This window comes from Salvelinus namaycush, unplaced genomic scaffold (assembly GCF_016432855.1).
Source record: "Salvelinus namaycush isolate Seneca unplaced genomic scaffold, SaNama_1.0 Scaffold1760, whole genome shotgun sequence".
In the NCBI taxonomy this organism is placed as follows: domain Eukaryota; kingdom Metazoa; phylum Chordata; class Actinopteri; order Salmoniformes; family Salmonidae; genus Salvelinus; species Salvelinus namaycush.
The window spans coordinates 16,268-32,474 of NW_024058520.1; the positions used below are offsets into that span (position 1 = coordinate 16,268).

At 39.9% G+C, this 16,207-nt stretch overlaps 10 non-coding genes across 10 annotated transcripts; all 10 read left to right on the top strand.

The window, feature by feature from the left end:
* Window positions 1–141: 141 nt before the first annotated feature.
* On the top strand, window positions 142–231 carry trnay-gua. Its single transcript is given in 2 exon segments — window positions 142–179; window positions 196–231. It is a non-coding gene; the product is annotated as a tRNA-Tyr (tRNA).
* A 1,206-nt stretch (window positions 232–1,437) lies between these two features.
* Window positions 1,438–1,527, top strand: trnay-gua. The gene is given in 2 exon segments: window positions 1,438–1,475; window positions 1,492–1,527. It is a non-coding gene; the product is annotated as a tRNA-Tyr (tRNA).
* Window positions 1,528–3,211: 1,684 nt separating this feature from the next.
* trnay-gua lies at window positions 3,212–3,300 on the top strand. The gene is given in 2 exon segments: window positions 3,212–3,248; window positions 3,265–3,300. It is a non-coding gene; the product is annotated as a tRNA-Tyr (tRNA).
* A 558-nt stretch (window positions 3,301–3,858) lies between these two features.
* trnay-gua lies at window positions 3,859–3,947 on the top strand. The gene is given in 2 exon segments: window positions 3,859–3,895; window positions 3,912–3,947. It is a non-coding gene; the product is annotated as a tRNA-Tyr (tRNA).
* Window positions 3,948–8,490: 4,543 nt separating this feature from the next.
* Window positions 8,491–8,579, top strand: trnay-gua. Its single transcript is given in 2 exon segments — window positions 8,491–8,527; window positions 8,544–8,579. It is a non-coding gene; the product is annotated as a tRNA-Tyr (tRNA).
* Window positions 8,580–10,263: 1,684 nt separating this feature from the next.
* On the top strand, window positions 10,264–10,352 carry trnay-gua. The gene is given in 2 exon segments: window positions 10,264–10,300; window positions 10,317–10,352. It is a non-coding gene; the product is annotated as a tRNA-Tyr (tRNA).
* Window positions 10,353–10,912: 560 nt separating this feature from the next.
* On the top strand, window positions 10,913–11,001 carry trnay-gua. Its single transcript is given in 2 exon segments — window positions 10,913–10,949; window positions 10,966–11,001. It is a non-coding gene; the product is annotated as a tRNA-Tyr (tRNA).
* Window positions 11,002–12,209: 1,208 nt separating this feature from the next.
* On the top strand, window positions 12,210–12,298 carry trnay-gua. The gene is given in 2 exon segments: window positions 12,210–12,246; window positions 12,263–12,298. It is a non-coding gene; the product is annotated as a tRNA-Tyr (tRNA).
* A 945-nt stretch (window positions 12,299–13,243) lies between these two features.
* On the top strand, window positions 13,244–13,332 carry trnay-gua. Its single transcript is given in 2 exon segments — window positions 13,244–13,280; window positions 13,297–13,332. It is a non-coding gene; the product is annotated as a tRNA-Tyr (tRNA).
* Window positions 13,333–15,016: 1,684 nt separating this feature from the next.
* Window positions 15,017–15,105, top strand: trnay-gua. The gene is given in 2 exon segments: window positions 15,017–15,053; window positions 15,070–15,105. It is a non-coding gene; the product is annotated as a tRNA-Tyr (tRNA).
* Window positions 15,106–16,207: the final 1,102 nt, after the last annotated feature.

Here is a 16,207-nt window from a genome sequence, read left to right on the forward strand (position 1 = left end):
TCCCCAAAATTGTTTACAGACAGATTATTTCCCATCATTCCCATGGCTGAATGGTCAACGCTGATCAACATCTGGTAAAAAAGATTTAACTCAATGCTACGGTTCAAACATGTACCTTTTGCTCCAATAATTTAATCATGTCTTTTCGATAGCTCAGTTGGTAGAGAGGAGGACTGTAGAATGCTAAATGCTGAAATCCTTAGGTCGCTGGTTCAAATCCGGCTCGAAGGATTAACCTTTTTCTGCCTCATCAATGCGCCCTCAAAAATATTTTTGCCGGTTGTTCGCACATCCCCCTACAGAGAATAAAATGTGCATTTCCAGTTTCCTTAAAGAATAGTCTAGGTGTAAGAATCCAATCATACAGAAGAATTAAAAACACTTCAAGTTTATCAGCAATTCTCCACATTCAATAGCTCAGTTTGTAGAGCAAAGGACCGTAGAACACTAAATGCTGAAATCCTGCTTGAGGAGGACCCTTTTCCTACCTCATAAATGCGCCTAAAAGATATACATTTGCCTGTTGTTCGCACATTCCCCAATAGAGAATAAAACGTGCATTTCCAGGTTCCTAATTAAGAAATAATCCAAGTTAACTCACCAAATAGTAAAGAAGAATTCAGAACACCTGGTTCCCTGAAGTAATTTTCCCCAAAATTGTTTACAGACAGATTATTTCCCATCATTCCCATGGCTGAATGGTCAACGTTTATCAACATCTGGTAGAAAAAATTTAACTCAATGCTACGGTTCAAACATGTACCTTTTGCTCCAATGTTTTCTTCATGTCCCTTCGATAGCTCAGTTTGTAGAGTGGAGGACTGTAGAATGCTAAATGCTGAAATCCTTAGGACGCTGGTTCAAATCTGACTTGAACGAAGACCCTTTTTCTGCCTCATCAATGCGCCCACAAAAATATTTTTGCCGTTTGTTCGCACATCCCCCTATAGAGAATAAAATGTGCATTTCCAGTTTCCTTAAAGAATAGTCTAGGTGTACGAATCCAATCATACAGAAGAATTAAAAACAATTCAAGTTTATACACAATTCTCCACATTCGATAGCTCAGTTGGTAGAGCAAAGGACCGTAGAACACTAAATGCTGAAATCCAGCTTGAGGAGGACCCTTTTCCTACCTCATAAATGCGCCTAAAAGATATACATTTGCCTGTTGTTCGCACATTCCCTAATAGAGAATAAAACATGCATTTCCAGTTTCCTAATTAAGAAAGAATCCAAGTTAACTCACCAAATAGTAAAGAAGAATTCAGAACACCTAGTTCCCTGAAGTAATTTTCCCCAAAATTGTTTACAGACAGATTATTTCCCATCATTCCCATGGCTGAATGGTCAACGCTGATCAACATCTGGTAAAAAAGATTTAACTCAATGCTACGGTTCAAACATGTACCTTTTGCTCCAATAATTTAATCATGTCTTTTCGATAGCTCAGTTGGTAGAGAGGAGGACTGTAGAATGCTAAATGCTGAAATCCTTAGGTCGCTGGTTCAAATCCGGCTCGAAGGATTAACCTTTTTCTGCCTCATCAATGCGCCCTCAAAAATATTTTTGCCGGTTGTTCGCACATCCCCCTACAGAGAATAAAATGTGCATTTCCAGTTTCCTTAAAGAATAGTCTAGGTGTAAGAATCCAATCATACAGAAGAATTAAAAACACTTCAAGTTTATCAGCAATTCTCCACATTCAATAGCTCAGTTTGTAGAGCAAAGGACCGTAGAACACTAAATGCTGAAATCCTGCTTGAGGAGGACCCTTTTCCTACCTCATAAATGCGCCTAAAAGATATACATTTGCCTGTTGTTCGCACATTCCCCAATAGAGAATAAAACGTGCATTTCCAGGTTCCTAATTAAGAAAGAATCCAAGTTAACTCACCAAATAGTAAAGAAGAATTCAGAACACCTGGTTCCCTGAAGTAATTTTCCCCAAAATTGTTTACAGACAGATTATTTCCCATCATTCCCATGGCTGAATGGTCAACGTTTATCAACATCTGGTAGAAAAAATTTAACTCAATGCTACGGTTCAAACATGTACCTTTTGCTCCAATGTTTTCTTCATGTCCCTTCGATAGCTCAGTTTGTAGAGTGGAGGACTGTAGAATGCTAAATGCTGAAATCCTTAGGACGCTGGTTCAAATCTGACTTGAACGAAGACCCTTTTTCTGCCTCATCAATGCGCCCACAAAAATATTTTTGCCGTTTGTTCGCACATCCCCCTATAGAGAATAAAATGTGCATTTCCAGTTTCCTTAAAGAATAGTCTAGGTGTACGAATCCAATCATACAGAAGAATTAAAAACAATTCAAGGTTATCCACAATTCTCCACATTCGATAGCTCAGTTGGTAGAGCAAAGGACAGTAGAACACTAAATGCTGAAATCCGGCTTGAGGAGGACCCTTTTCCTACCTCATAAATGCACCTAAAATATATACATTTGCCTGTTGTTCGCACATTCCCCAATAGAGAATAAAACGTACATTTCCAGTTTCCTAATTAAGAAAGAATCCAAGTTAACTCACAAAATAGTAAAGAAGAATTCAGAACACCTAGTTCCCTGAAGTCATTTTTCCAAAAATTGTTTACAGACAGATTATTTCACTTATAATTCACTGTATCACAAATCCAGTGGGTCAGAAGTTTACATACACTAAGTTGGCTGTGCCTTTAAACAGCTTGGAAATATCCCGAAAATGATGTCATGGCTTTAGAAGCTTCTGATAGGCTAATTGACATCATTTGAGTCAATTGGAGGTGTACCTGTAGATTTATTTCATGGCCTACTTTCAAACTCAGTGCCTCTTTGCTTGATATCATGGGAAAATCAAAAGAATTCAGCCAAGACCTCAGAAATAAATTGTAGACCTCCACAAGTCTGGTTCATCCTTGGGAGCAATTTCCAAACGCCGGAAGGTACCACGTTCATCTGTACAAACAATAGTACGCAAGTATAAACACCATGGGACCACGCAGCCGTCATACAGCTCAGGAAGGAGACGCGTTCTGTCTCCTAGAGATGAAATTACTTTGGTGCGAAAAGTGCAAATCAATCCCAGAACAACAGCAAAGGACCTTGTGAAGATGCTGGAGGAAACAGGTACAAAAGTATCTATATCCACAGCCAAACGAGTCCTATATCAACATAACCTGAAAGGCTGCTCAGCAAGGAAGAAGCTATTTCTCCAACACCTTCGATAGCTCAGTTGGTAGAGCGGAGGCCTGTAGAATGCTAAATGCTGAAATCCTTAGGTCGCTGGTTCAAATCTGGCTCGAAGGAGCACCTTTTTTCTGCCTCATCAATGCGCCCACAAAAATATTTTTGCCGTTTGTTCGCACATCCCCCTATAGAGAATAAAATGTGCATTTCCAGTTTCCTTAAAGAATAGTCTAGGTGTACGAATCCAATCATACAGAAGAATTAAAAACAATTCAAGGTTATCCACAATTCTCCACATTCGATAGCTCAGTTGGTAGAGCAAAGGACAGTAGAACACTAAATGCTGAAATCCGGCTTGAGGAGGACCCTTTTCCTACCTCATAAATGCACCTAAAAGATATACATTTGCCTGTTGTTCGCACATTCCCCAATAGAGAATAAAACGTGCATTTCCAGTTTCCTAATTAAGGAAGAATCCAAGTTAACTCACCAAATAGTAAAGAAGAATTCAGAACACCTAGTTCCCTGAAGTAATTTTCCCCAAAATTGTTTACAGACATTATTTCCCATCATTCCCATGGCTGAATGGTCAACGTTGATCAACATCTGGTAAAAAAAGATTTAACTCAATGCTACGGTTCAAACATGTACCTTTTCCTCCAATGATTACATCATGTCCCTTCGATAGCTCAGTTGGTGGAGCGGAGGGCTGTAGAATGCTAAATGCTGGAATCCTTAGGTCGCTGGTTCAAATCTGGCTCGAAGGATTTACCTTTTTCTGCCTCATCAATGCGCCCTCAACAATATTTTTGCCGGTTGTTCGCACATCCCCCTATAGAGAATAAAATGTGCATTTCCAGTTTCCTTAAAGAATAGTCTAGGTGTACGAATCCAATCATGCAGAAGAATTAAAAACAATTCAAGTTTATCCACAATTCTCCACATTCGATAGCTCAGTTGGTAGAGCAAAGGACAGTAGAACACTAAATGCTGAAATCCGGCTTGAGGAGGACCCTTTTCCTACCTCATAAATGCGCCTAAAAGATATAAATTTGCCTGTTGTTCGCACATTCCCCAATAGAGAATAAAACGTGCATTTCCAGTTTCCTAATTAACCTGTTTGGGCTGCAAGCCCGACACCGGTACAGTATCCGGTGAAATTTCATAATGACTAACTTATATACAACGTCGTAACATGAAACATTCTTCAAAATGCAAGTGTCTTACATGCTTCAAAAGCTTAGAATCTTGGTAATCAAACTACGTTTTCCGATTTAAAATAGCTATTACAGAGAACAAATGCCATGCTTTTGTTTGAGAAGAGCGATCAACAACAACAACCATTTTCCGCCATGACACGTTTGACAAATTCACTTCTGAAGGTAAAATTATGACTTACATTCTGATATCTTGCTCTTATTTCTCTTCCCGAGGGTCCCAGTGATCAAACAAAGTGCCGTTTTCTTTGATAAAATCCATTTTTGTAGCCTAAAACGAAACATTTAGGATAACGTTTGCCTCGCGATTTCCATCTCTATCAACTTTTTACTGCGCATTCGAAGCAATTACATACAGTAAACAATAGTTTATCTAGTCATGGTTGGTTCCATTGTAATCCTCTGGATGTTTGCAACCCAGTCAGACATGACTGTTTTTTTTGCGGTGAGTATTGACCGAAGTGAGCTGATTTGACGACAAGAAGGAATGACATGTTTGCGCACCTGTAATACTGGCGAAGCGTCGTTGATTGACTGTATTTCTGCCCAATGACCACAGATCTTCTTGAAATCTAGCTGGATCGATAGCCAATGAGTAGAGCTAAATGCCAGTATGTGATGTTATGGGTTGGACCACCATTCTTTGTTCGTGAAGGTATGCGCAACACGCGTCCTTTCGCCATCGACCACCATCGCAGTAGCATCATATCTTATTACGCACCGAATTGTTTTGAAAGTTTTGAAAGTTTTAGTAAAGTGTTATTTGTACGATTTCTTAGTAGGCATCATGGCCAACAAATCAGGAAAAGTTACATCGAAGACAAAATATACAGATTTGCACCAGATTCATGATGAACTTGATAGAGAAAGTGACACGGAATATTTATTTGAGGAATCAACTAGTGAACACAGTTATGATTCGAACATCGAGGAGCTGTTTCTGCAAGGACAGGACGCAATTCTCGACCGGTGAGTGCTAATGCCGTTGTTTGAAATATAAATATTATAAATTATTTCGTTATTTTTTGCAAAAAAAAAAAAACATTTTTTTTTTTTTTGCTATTTGCATTGAAATGTGTGATGAAATGGGTAAAGTACACATTGGCTATACATAGTGTATGTATCTATGCATACATATATATATATTTTCCATTTTTTATTCAACTGGAATAAAAGAGACACACATGGGCACATAAGCCACGTGTGTTTGTTTGTTTGGGTGTGTGTGTATATGTATGTCTATGTGATGTATGTATGTATGTATGTATATATGGATGTATATATATATATATATATATATATATATCTGGTATGGAATACAACAGAAAACACATGGCCACTGCTACTCCTCTCCATTTTCATATGAAATAGCAATTGGGTGCTGTTGGGAGGAGGGCAGGCCCAAAACAATGGCCGCAGTTGAATGGAACAGCACTTCACCATAGTGAAGTATTCTATACAATACATATCTGTTTATTTCATGTGATGATAAAAGGCTCATACAATACAAATAATTGTTTTATGTTTTCTTTCACAGTGATAGCGGCTCCGACTGGGAGCCTCCAGTGCCAAGGTGCCCATCCCCAACTGAAGCGGGTTCATCCAGCCGGACTCCTGCTGTCTCTGGCTCCACACCTACCCCCGCCCGGCCATCTAGAAGTGGGAAGAGGGTACCAAAGAAGCGGAGGAAGGGAACTATGGAACCTGCTGGTAGAGAGGTAGAGGGGCAATGGCACTCTGTGCTGGAGGAAGATGTGGAGCCCCGTGCTCCAATTTTCCGACCTAAACGGCAACCGGGTCCCCAACTGGATATGACTTCGAAATATAGCCCAATGCAACTTTTCCAACTGTTTTTCACCCCGGCAGTTGTTGATTCCCTTGTTAGTAATACGAACAAGTATGGGGCTCGGAAGCAAGCAGGAAAGAAACAGGCATGGAAGCCCATTTCCATGTCAGACATTTTCTGCTACCTTTCACTGATAATTTACATGGGGCTGGTGAAGTTCAAAACCCTAAAGGATTATGGAAAACATCCGAACTATATCAACTGCCTTTCCCCCCCACTGTCATGTCCTCTACCAGGTTTTTAAATATCTCACGGGCGCTGCACATCAGTGATCCAGAAGTTGATGAGGAGAATGACAGGAGGAGAGGCACCGCACGGTTTGACAGGCTCTGCAAAGTCAAACCTCTCTACCACAGCATGGTTGAGGCTTGCAAGACACATTTTCAGCCCGCACAGAACTTGTCCATAGATGAAAGGATGGTAGCCTCAAAGGCCAGAATTGGGCTAAAACAATACATGCGTAACAAGCCAACTAAGTGGGGTTACAAGCTGTTTGTTTTGGCTGATTCTGTGTGTGCATACACATGCAATTTTTTTGTCTATGAGGGGAAGAACACTTGTGCGACTGGTAAGGGACTTAGCTATGACTCGGTGATGGCATTATTGGATTTCCAACTGCTGGGGAAGGGCTACAAACTCTTTGTGGACAACTTTTACACAAGCCCTACCCTGTTTGCAGACCTGAGGAAGCGGGAGGTGTGGGCTTGTGGCACTATTCGGACCAACAGAGTGGGCTTTCCAAAGACCAAGGTGAATGACATGCCTAAGCGGGCTGAGCGGGGTACCATGCGATGGATCCGTGAAGATGGCCTGCTGTTTGTGAAGTGGATGGACACTCGAGAAGTGGTGATGTGTTCCACTATTCACAAGTCATTCAATGGCGACCATGTCAGCAGGCGTGTAAAAGACGCCATGGGTGCATGGAACAATAAAAATGTCCCCATTCCTGCAGCCATCAAGGACTACAACCAGAGCATGGGAGGTGTAGACCTATCAGACGCACTGATAGGGTACTACAACGTCCTTCATAAAACCAAGAAGTGGTACAAAACATTATTTTACCACTTCATTGACATTGCTGTGGTGAATTCCTTCATCCTGCATAAGGAAATGGCGAAGAGCTGTGGACAGCCCCCCATCACACAGCTAGCCTTCAGGGAGCTGCTCATCAAGGAGCTTGCTGCCTATCGCACACTGCATCACGCTCTGCCCCCTCTACCTCTGCCTCCTCTACTCCTGCCTCCAGTGGTGTTCATATGCCACAGTTCATTACTGCAGGCATGACTGTGCCTCATGGACAAAAGGCCACAGCATTTAGGCGTCGTTGTGTTCTGTGTCACATGAAGTCCCCCATCATCTGCACCACGTGTTCAGTTTGTCTCTGCTTTACCTCAGAAAGAGACTGCTATGGGACATGGCACAGGCAGAGAAATATTGTGTAGAGGACTTCTAAAGGCTCTACCCCTGTTTTTCTGTATATATTTTTTTCTAATATTTTTTGAACATTTTTATATATTTTTTGTGTGTTTAGAATTACTTTTTGATATGTTGTATATAGTTATTTGCACTGTTGTATATAGTTATAGGTCATTTTACCAATTCGGCCACTTGGGCACATTTGGGCAACTTGTGTGGGACACCTGGGTGACTTCATGCTAAATGTCATGTAGCTCACCCATTCCTGAAGTTATCAGTCTAAAACTTTGTACAACTACAGTTGCCCTCTTGTGTTGTCCATCTAAATTGTCCCCAGCATCCTATCTAACTGTTTGGCTATTCCAGTACATGTGAAAGATGATGCTACAACAATAAAAAACAAAAACGTATGTTTATTTCCTTGTATTTTCTTCTACCAGATCTATTGTGTTATATTCTCCTACATTCAATTAACATTTCCATAAACTTCAGAATGTTTCCTTTCAAATGATACCAAGAATATACATATCCTTGCTTCTGGAGCTGAGCTACAGGCAGTTAGATTAGGGTATGTCTTCAGGCGGAAATTGAGAACAAGGGTTGCAGCCATAACAGGTTAAGAAAGAATCCAAGTTAACTCACCAAATAGTAAAGAAGAATTCCGAACACCTAGTTCCCTGAAGTAATTTTCCCCAAAATTGTTTACAGACAGATTATTTCCCATCATTCCCATGGCTGAATGGTCAACGTTGATCAACATCTGGTAGAAAAGATTTAACTCAATGCTACGGTTCAAACATGTACCTTTTGCTCCAATAATGTCATCGTGTGCCTTCGATAGCTCAGTTGGTAGAGCGGAGAACTGTAGAATGCTAAATGCTGAAATCCTTAGGTCGCTGGTTCAAATCCGGCTCGAAGGATTAACCTTTTTCTGCCTCATCAATGCGCCCTCAAAAATATTTTTGCCGGTTGTTCGCACATCCCCCTACAGAGAATAAAATGTGCATTTCCAGTTTCCTTAAAGAATAGTCTAGGTGTAAGAATCCAATCATACAGAAGAATTAAAAACACTTCAAGTTCATCAGCAATTCTCCACATTCAATAGCTCAGTTTGTAGAGCAAAGGACCGTAGAACACTAAATGCTGAAATCCAGCTTGAGGAGGACCCTTTTCCTACCTCATAAATGCGCCTAAAAGATATACATTTGCCTGTTGTTCGCACATTCCCCAATAGAGAATAAAACGTGCATTTCCAGGTTCCTAATTAAGAAAGAATCCAAGTTAACTCACCAAATAGTAAAGAAGAATTCAGAACACCTGGTTCCCTGAAGTAATTTTCCCCAAAATTGTTTACAGACAGATTATTTCCCATCATTCCCATGGCTGAATGGTCAACGTTTATCAACATCTGGTAGAAAAAATTTAACTCAATGCTACGGTTCAAACATGTACCTTTTGCTCCAATGTTTTCCTCATGTCCCTTCGATAGCTCAGTTTGTAGAGTGGAGGACTGTAGAATGCTAAATGCTGAAATCCTTAGGTCGTTGGTTCAAATCTTACTTGAACGAAGACCCTTTTTCTGCCTCATCAATGCGCCCACAAAAATATTTTTGCCGTTTGTTCGCACATCCCCCTATAGAGAATAAAATGTGCATTTCCAGTTTCCTTAAAGAATAGTCTAGGTGTACGAATCCAATCATACAGAAGAATTAAAAACAATTCAAGTTTATACACAATTCTCCACATTCGATAGCTCAGTTGGTAGAGCAAAGGACAGTAGAACACTAAATGATGAAATCCGGCTTGAGGAGGACCCTTTTCCTACCTCATAAATGCACCTGAAAGATATACATTTGCCTGTTGTTCGCACATTCCCCTATAGAGAATAAATCGTGCATTTCCAGTTTCCTAATTAAGAAAGAATCCAAGTTAACTCACAAAATATTAAAGAAGAATTCAGAACACCTAGTTCCCTGAAGTCATTTTTCCAAAAATTGTTTACAGACAGATTATTTCACTTATAATTCACTGTATCACAAATCCAGTGGGTCAGAAGTTTACATACACTAAGTTGGCTGTGCCTTTAAACAGCTTGGAAATATCCCGAAAATGATGTCATGGCTTTAGAAGCTTCTGATAGGCTAATTGACATCATTTGAGTCAATTGGAGGTGTACCTGTAGATTTATTTCATGGCCTACTTTCAAACTCAGTGCCTCTTTGCTTGATATCATGGGAAAATCAAAAGAATTCAGCCAAGACCTCAGAAATAAATTGTAGACCTCCACAAGTCTGGTTCATCCTTGGGAGCAATTTCCAAACACCGGAAGGTACTACGTTCATCTGTACAAACAATAGTACGCAAGTATAAACACCATGGGACCACGCAGCCGTCATACAGCTCAGGAAGGAGACGCGTTCTGTCTCCTAGAGATGAAATTACTTTGGTGCGAAAAGTGCAAATCAATCCCAGAACAACAGCAAAGGACCTTGTGAAGATGCTGGAGGAAACAGGTAAAAAAGTATCTATATCCACAGTCAAACGAGTCCTATATCAACATAACCTGAAAGGCTGCTCAGCAAGGAAGAAGCTTATTCTCCAACACCTTCGATAGCTCAGTTGGTAGAGCGGAGGACTGTAGAATGCTGAATGCTGATATCCTTAGGTTGCTGGTTCAAATCCGGCTCGAAGGAGGAACATTTTTCTGCCTCATCAATGCGCCCCCAAAAATATTTTTGCCGGTTGTTCGCACATTCCCCTATAGAGAATAAAATGTGCATTTCCAGTTTCCTTAAAGAATAGTCTAGGCGTACGAATCCAATCAAACAGAATAATTAAAAACAATTCAAGTTTATCCAAATTTCTCCACATTCGATAGCTCAGTTGGTAGAGCAAAGGACCGTAGAATACTAAATGCTGAAGTCCAGCTTGAGGAGGACCCTTTTCCTACCTCATAAATGCGCCTAAAAGATATACATTTGCCTGTTGTTCGCACATTCCCCAATAGAGAATATAACGTGCATTTCCAGTTTCCTAATTAAGAAAGAATCCAAGTTAACTCAAAAAAATAGTAAAGAAGAATTCCGAACACCTAGTTCCCTGAAGTAATTTTCCCCAAAATTGTTTACAGACAGATTATTTCCCATCATTCCCATGGCTGAATGGTCAACGTTGATCAACATCTGGTAGAAAAGATTTAACTCAATGCTACGGTTCAAACATGTACCTTTTGCTCCAATAATTTCATCGTGTGCCTTCGATAGCTCAGTTGGTAGAGCGGAGAACTGTAGAATGCTAAATGCTGAAATCCTTAGGTCGCTGGTTCAAATCCTCCTCGAAGGATTAGCCTTTTTCTGCCTCATCAATGCGCCCTCAAAAATATTTTTGCCGGTTGTTCGCACATCCCCCTATAGAGAATAAAATGTGCATTTCCAGTTTCCTTAAAGAATAGTCTAGGTGTACGAATCCAATCATACAGAAGAATTAAAAACAATTCAAGTTTATCCACAATTCTCCACATTCGATAGCTCAGTTGGTAGAGCAAAGGACAGTAGAACACTAAATGCTGAAATCCGGCTTGAGGAGGACCCTTTTCCTACCTCATAAATGCACCTAAAAGATATACATTTGCCTGTTGTTCGCACATTCCCCAATAGAGAATAAAACGTGCATTTCCAGTTTCCTAATTAAGGAAGAATCCAAGTTAACTCACCAAATAGTAAAGACGAATTCAGAACACCTAGTTCCCTGAAGTAATTTTCCCCAATATTGTTTACAGACAGATTATTTCCCATCATTCCCATGGCTGAATGGTCAACGTTGATCAACATCTGGTAAAAAAAGATTTAACTCAATGCTACGGTTCAAACATGTACCTTTTCCTCCAATGATTACATCATGTCCCTTCGATAGCTCAGTTGGTGGAGCGGAGGACTGTAGAATGCTAAATGCTGGAATTCGTAGGTCGCTGGTTCAAATCTGTCTCGAAGGATTTACCTTTTTCTGCCTCATCAATGCGCCCTCAACAATATTTTTGCCGGTTGTTCGCACATCCCCCTATAGAGAATAAAATGTGCATTTCCAGTTTCCTTAAAGAATAGTCTAGGTGTACGAATCCAATCATGCAGAAGAATTAAAAACAATTCAAGTTTATCCACAATTCTCCACATTCGATAGCTCAGTTGGTAGAGCAAAGGACAGTAGAACACTAAATGCTGAAATCCGGCTTGAGGAGGACCCTTTTCCTACCTCATAAATGCGCCTAAAAGATATAAATTTGCCTGTTGTTCGCACATTCCCCAATAGAGAATAAAACGTGCATTTCCAGTTTCCTAATTAAGAAAGAATCCAAGTTAACTCACCAAATAGTAAAGAAGAATTCAGAACACCTAGTTCCCTGAAGTAATTTTCCCCAAAATTGTTTACAGACAGATTATTTCCCATCATTCCCATGGCTGAATGGTCAACGTTGATCAACATCTGGTAAAAAAGATTTAACTCAATGCTACGGTTCAAACATGTACCTTTTGCTCAAATAATTTTGTCATGTCCGTTCGATAGCTCAGTTGGTAGAGCGGAGGACTGTAGAATGCTAAATGCTGATATCCTTAGGTCGCTGGTTCAAATCCGGCTTGAAGGAGGAACATTTTTCTGCCTCATCAATGCGCCCCCAAAAATATTTTTGCCGGTTGTTCGCACATTCCCCTATAGAGAATAAAATGTGCATTTCCAGTTTCCTTAAAGAATAGTCTAGGCGTACGAATCCAATCAAACAGAATAATTAAAAAAAATTCAAGTTTATCCAAAATTCTCCACATTCGATAGCTCAGTTGGTAGAGCAAAGGACCGTAGAACACTAAATGCTGAAGTCCAGCTTGAGGAGGACCCTTTTCCTACCTCATAAATGCGCCTAAAAGATATACATTTGCTTGTTGTTCGCACATTCCCCAATAGAGAATATAAAGTGCATTTCCAGTTTCCTAATTAAGAAAGAATCCAAGTTAACTCAAAAAAATAGTAAAGAAGAATTCCGAACACCTAGTTCCCTGAAGTAATTTTCCCCAAAATTGTTTACAGACAGATTATTTCCCATCATTCCCATGGCTGAATGGTCAACGTTGATCAACATCTGGTAAAAAAGATTTAACTCAATGCTACGGTTCAAACATGTACCTTTTGCTCAAATAATTTTATCATGTCCGTTCGATAGCTCAGTTGGTAGAGCGGAGGACTGTAGAACACTAAATGCTGAAGTCCAGCTTGAGGAGGACCCTTTTCCTACCTCATAAATGCGCCTAAAAGATATACATTTGCTTGTTGTTCGCACATTCCCCAATAGAGAATATAAAGTGCATTTCCCGTTTCCTAATTAAGAAAGAATCCAAGTTAACTCAAAAAAATAGTAAAGAAGAATTCCGAACACCTAGTTCCCTGAAGTAATTTTCCCCAAAATTGTTTACAGACAGATTATTTCCCATCATTCCCATGGCTGAATGGTCAACGTTGATCAACATCTGGTAGAAAAGATTTAACTCAATGCTACGGTTCAAACATGTACCTTTTGCTCCAATAATGTCATCGTGTGCCTTCGATAGCTCAGTTGGTAGAGCGGAGAACTGTAGAATGCTAAATGCTGAAATCCTTAGGTCGCTGGTTCAAATCCGGCTCGAAGGATTAACTTTTTTCTGCCTCATCAATGCGCCCTGAAAAATATTTTTGCCGGTTGTTCGCACATCCCCCTACAGAGAATAAAATGTGCATTTCCAGTTTCCTTAAAGAATAGTCTAGGTGTAAGAATCCAATCATACAGAAGAATTAAAATCACTTCAAGTTCATCAGCAATTCTCCACATTCAATAGCTCAGTTTGTAGAGCAAAGGACCGTAGAACACTAAATGCTGAAATCCAACTTGAGGAGGACCCTTTTCCTACCTCATAAATGCGCCTAAAAGATATACATTTGCCTGTTGTTCGCACATTCCCCAATAGAGAATAAAACGTGCATTTCCAGGTTCCTAATTAAGAAAGAATCCAAGTTAACTCACCAAATAGTAAAGAAGAATTCAGAACACCTGGTTCCCTGAAGTAATTTTCCCCAAAATTGTTTACAGACAGATTATTTCCCATCATTCCCATGGCTGAATGGTCAACGTTTATCAACATCTGGTAGAAAAAATTTAACTCAATGCTACGGTTCAAACATGTACCTTTTGCTCCAATGTTTTCCTCATGTCCCTTCGATAGCTCAGTTTGTAGAGTGGAGGACTGTAGAATGCTAAATGCTGAAATCCTTAGGTCGCTGGTTCAAATCTTACTTGAATGAAGACCCTTTTTCTGCCTCATCAATGCGCCCACAAAAATATTTTTGCCGTTTGTTCGCACATCCCCCTATAGAGAATAAAATGTGCATTTCCAGTTTCCTTAAAGAATAGTCTAGGTGTACGAATCCAATCATACAGAAGAATTAAAAACAATTCAAGTTTATACACAATTCTCCACATTCGATAGCTCAGTTGGTAGAGCAAAGGACAGTAGAACACTAAATGATGAAATCCGGCTTGAGGAGGACCCTTTTCCTACCTCATAAATGCACCTGAAAGATATACATTTGCCTGTTGTTCGCACATTCCCCTATAGAGAATAAATCGTGCATTTCCAGTTTCCTAATTAAGAAAGAATCCAAGTTAACTCACAAAATATTAAAGAAGAATTCAGAACACCTAGTTCCCTGAAGTCATTTTTCCAAAAATTGTTTACAGACAGATTATTTCACTTATAATTCACTGTATCACAAATCCAGTGGGTCAGAAGTTTACATACACTAAGTTGGCTGTGCCTTTAAACAGCTTGGAAATATCCCGAAAATGATGTCATGGCTTTAGAAGCTTCTGATAGGCTAATTGACATCATTTGAGTCAATTGGAGGTGTACCTGTAGATTTATTTCATGGCCTACTTTCAAACTCAGTGCCTCTTTGCTTGATATCATGGGAAAATCAAAAGAATTCAGCCAAGACCTCAGAAATAAATTGTAGACCTCCACAAGTCTGGTTCATCCTTGGGAGCAATTTCCAAACACCGGAAGGTACTACGTTCATCTGTACAAACAATAGTACGCAAGTATAAACACCATGGGACCACGCAGCCGTCATACAGCTCAGGAAGGAGACGCGTTCTGTCTCCTAGAGATGAAATTACTTTGGTGCGAAAAGTGCAAATCAATCCCAGAACAACAGCAAAGGACCTTGTGAAGATCTTGGAGGAAACAGGTAAAAAAGTATCTATATCCACAGTCAAACGAGTCCTATATCAACATAACCTGAAAGGCTGCTCAGCAAGGAAGAAGCTTCTTCTCCAACACCTTCGATAGCTCAGTTGGTACAGCGGAGGACTGTAGAATGCTGAATGCTGATATCCTTAGGTCGCTGGTTCAAATCCGGCTCGAAGGAGGAACATTTTTCTGCCTCATCAATGCGCCCCCAAAAATATTTTTGCCGGTTGTTCGCACATTCCCCTATAGAGAATAAAATGTGCATTTCCAGTTTCCTTAAAGAATAGTCTAGGCGTACGAATCCAATCAAACAGAATAATTAAAAACAATTCAAGTTTATCCAAATTTCTCCACATTCGATAGCTCAGTTGGTAGAGCAAAGGACCGTAGAACACTAAATGCTGAAATCCAGCTTGAGGAGGACCCTTTTCCTACCTCATAAATGCGCCTAAAAGATATACATTTGCCTGTTGTTCGCACATTCCCCAATAGAGAATATAACGTGCATTTCCAGTTTCCTAATTAAGAAAGAATATAAGTTAACTCAAAAAAATAGTAAAGAAGAATTCCGAACACCTAGTTCCCTGAAGTAATTTTCCCCAAAATTGTTTACAGACAGATTATTTCCCATCATTCCCATGGCTGAATGGTCAACGTTGATCAACATCTGGTAGAAAAGATTTAACTCAATGCTACGGTTCAAACATGTACCTTTTGCTCCAATAATTTCATCGTGTGCCTTCGATAGCTCAGTTGGTAGAGCGGAGAACTGTAGAATGCTAAATGCTGAAATCCTTAGGTCGCTGGTTCAAATCCTCCTTGAAGGATTAGCCTTTTTCTGCCTCATCAATGCGCCCTCAAAAATATTTTTGCCGGTTGTTCGCACATCCCCCTATAGAGAATAAAATGTGCATTTCCAGTTTCCTTAAAGAATAGTCTAGGTGTACGAATCCAATCATACAGAAGAATTAAAAACAATTCAAGTTTATCCACAATTCTCCACATTCGATAGCTCAGTTGGTAGAGCAAAGGACAGTAGAACACTAAATGCTGAAATCCGGCTTGAGGAGGACCCTTTTCCTACCTCATAAATGCACCTAAAAGATATACATTTGCCTGTTGTTCGCACATTCCCCAATAGAGAATAAAACGTGCATTTCCAGTTTCCTAATTAAGGAAGAATCCAAGTTAACTCACCAAATAGTAAAGAAGAATTCAGAACACCTAGTTCCCTGAAGTAATTTTCCCCAATATTGTTTACAGACAGATTATTTCCCATC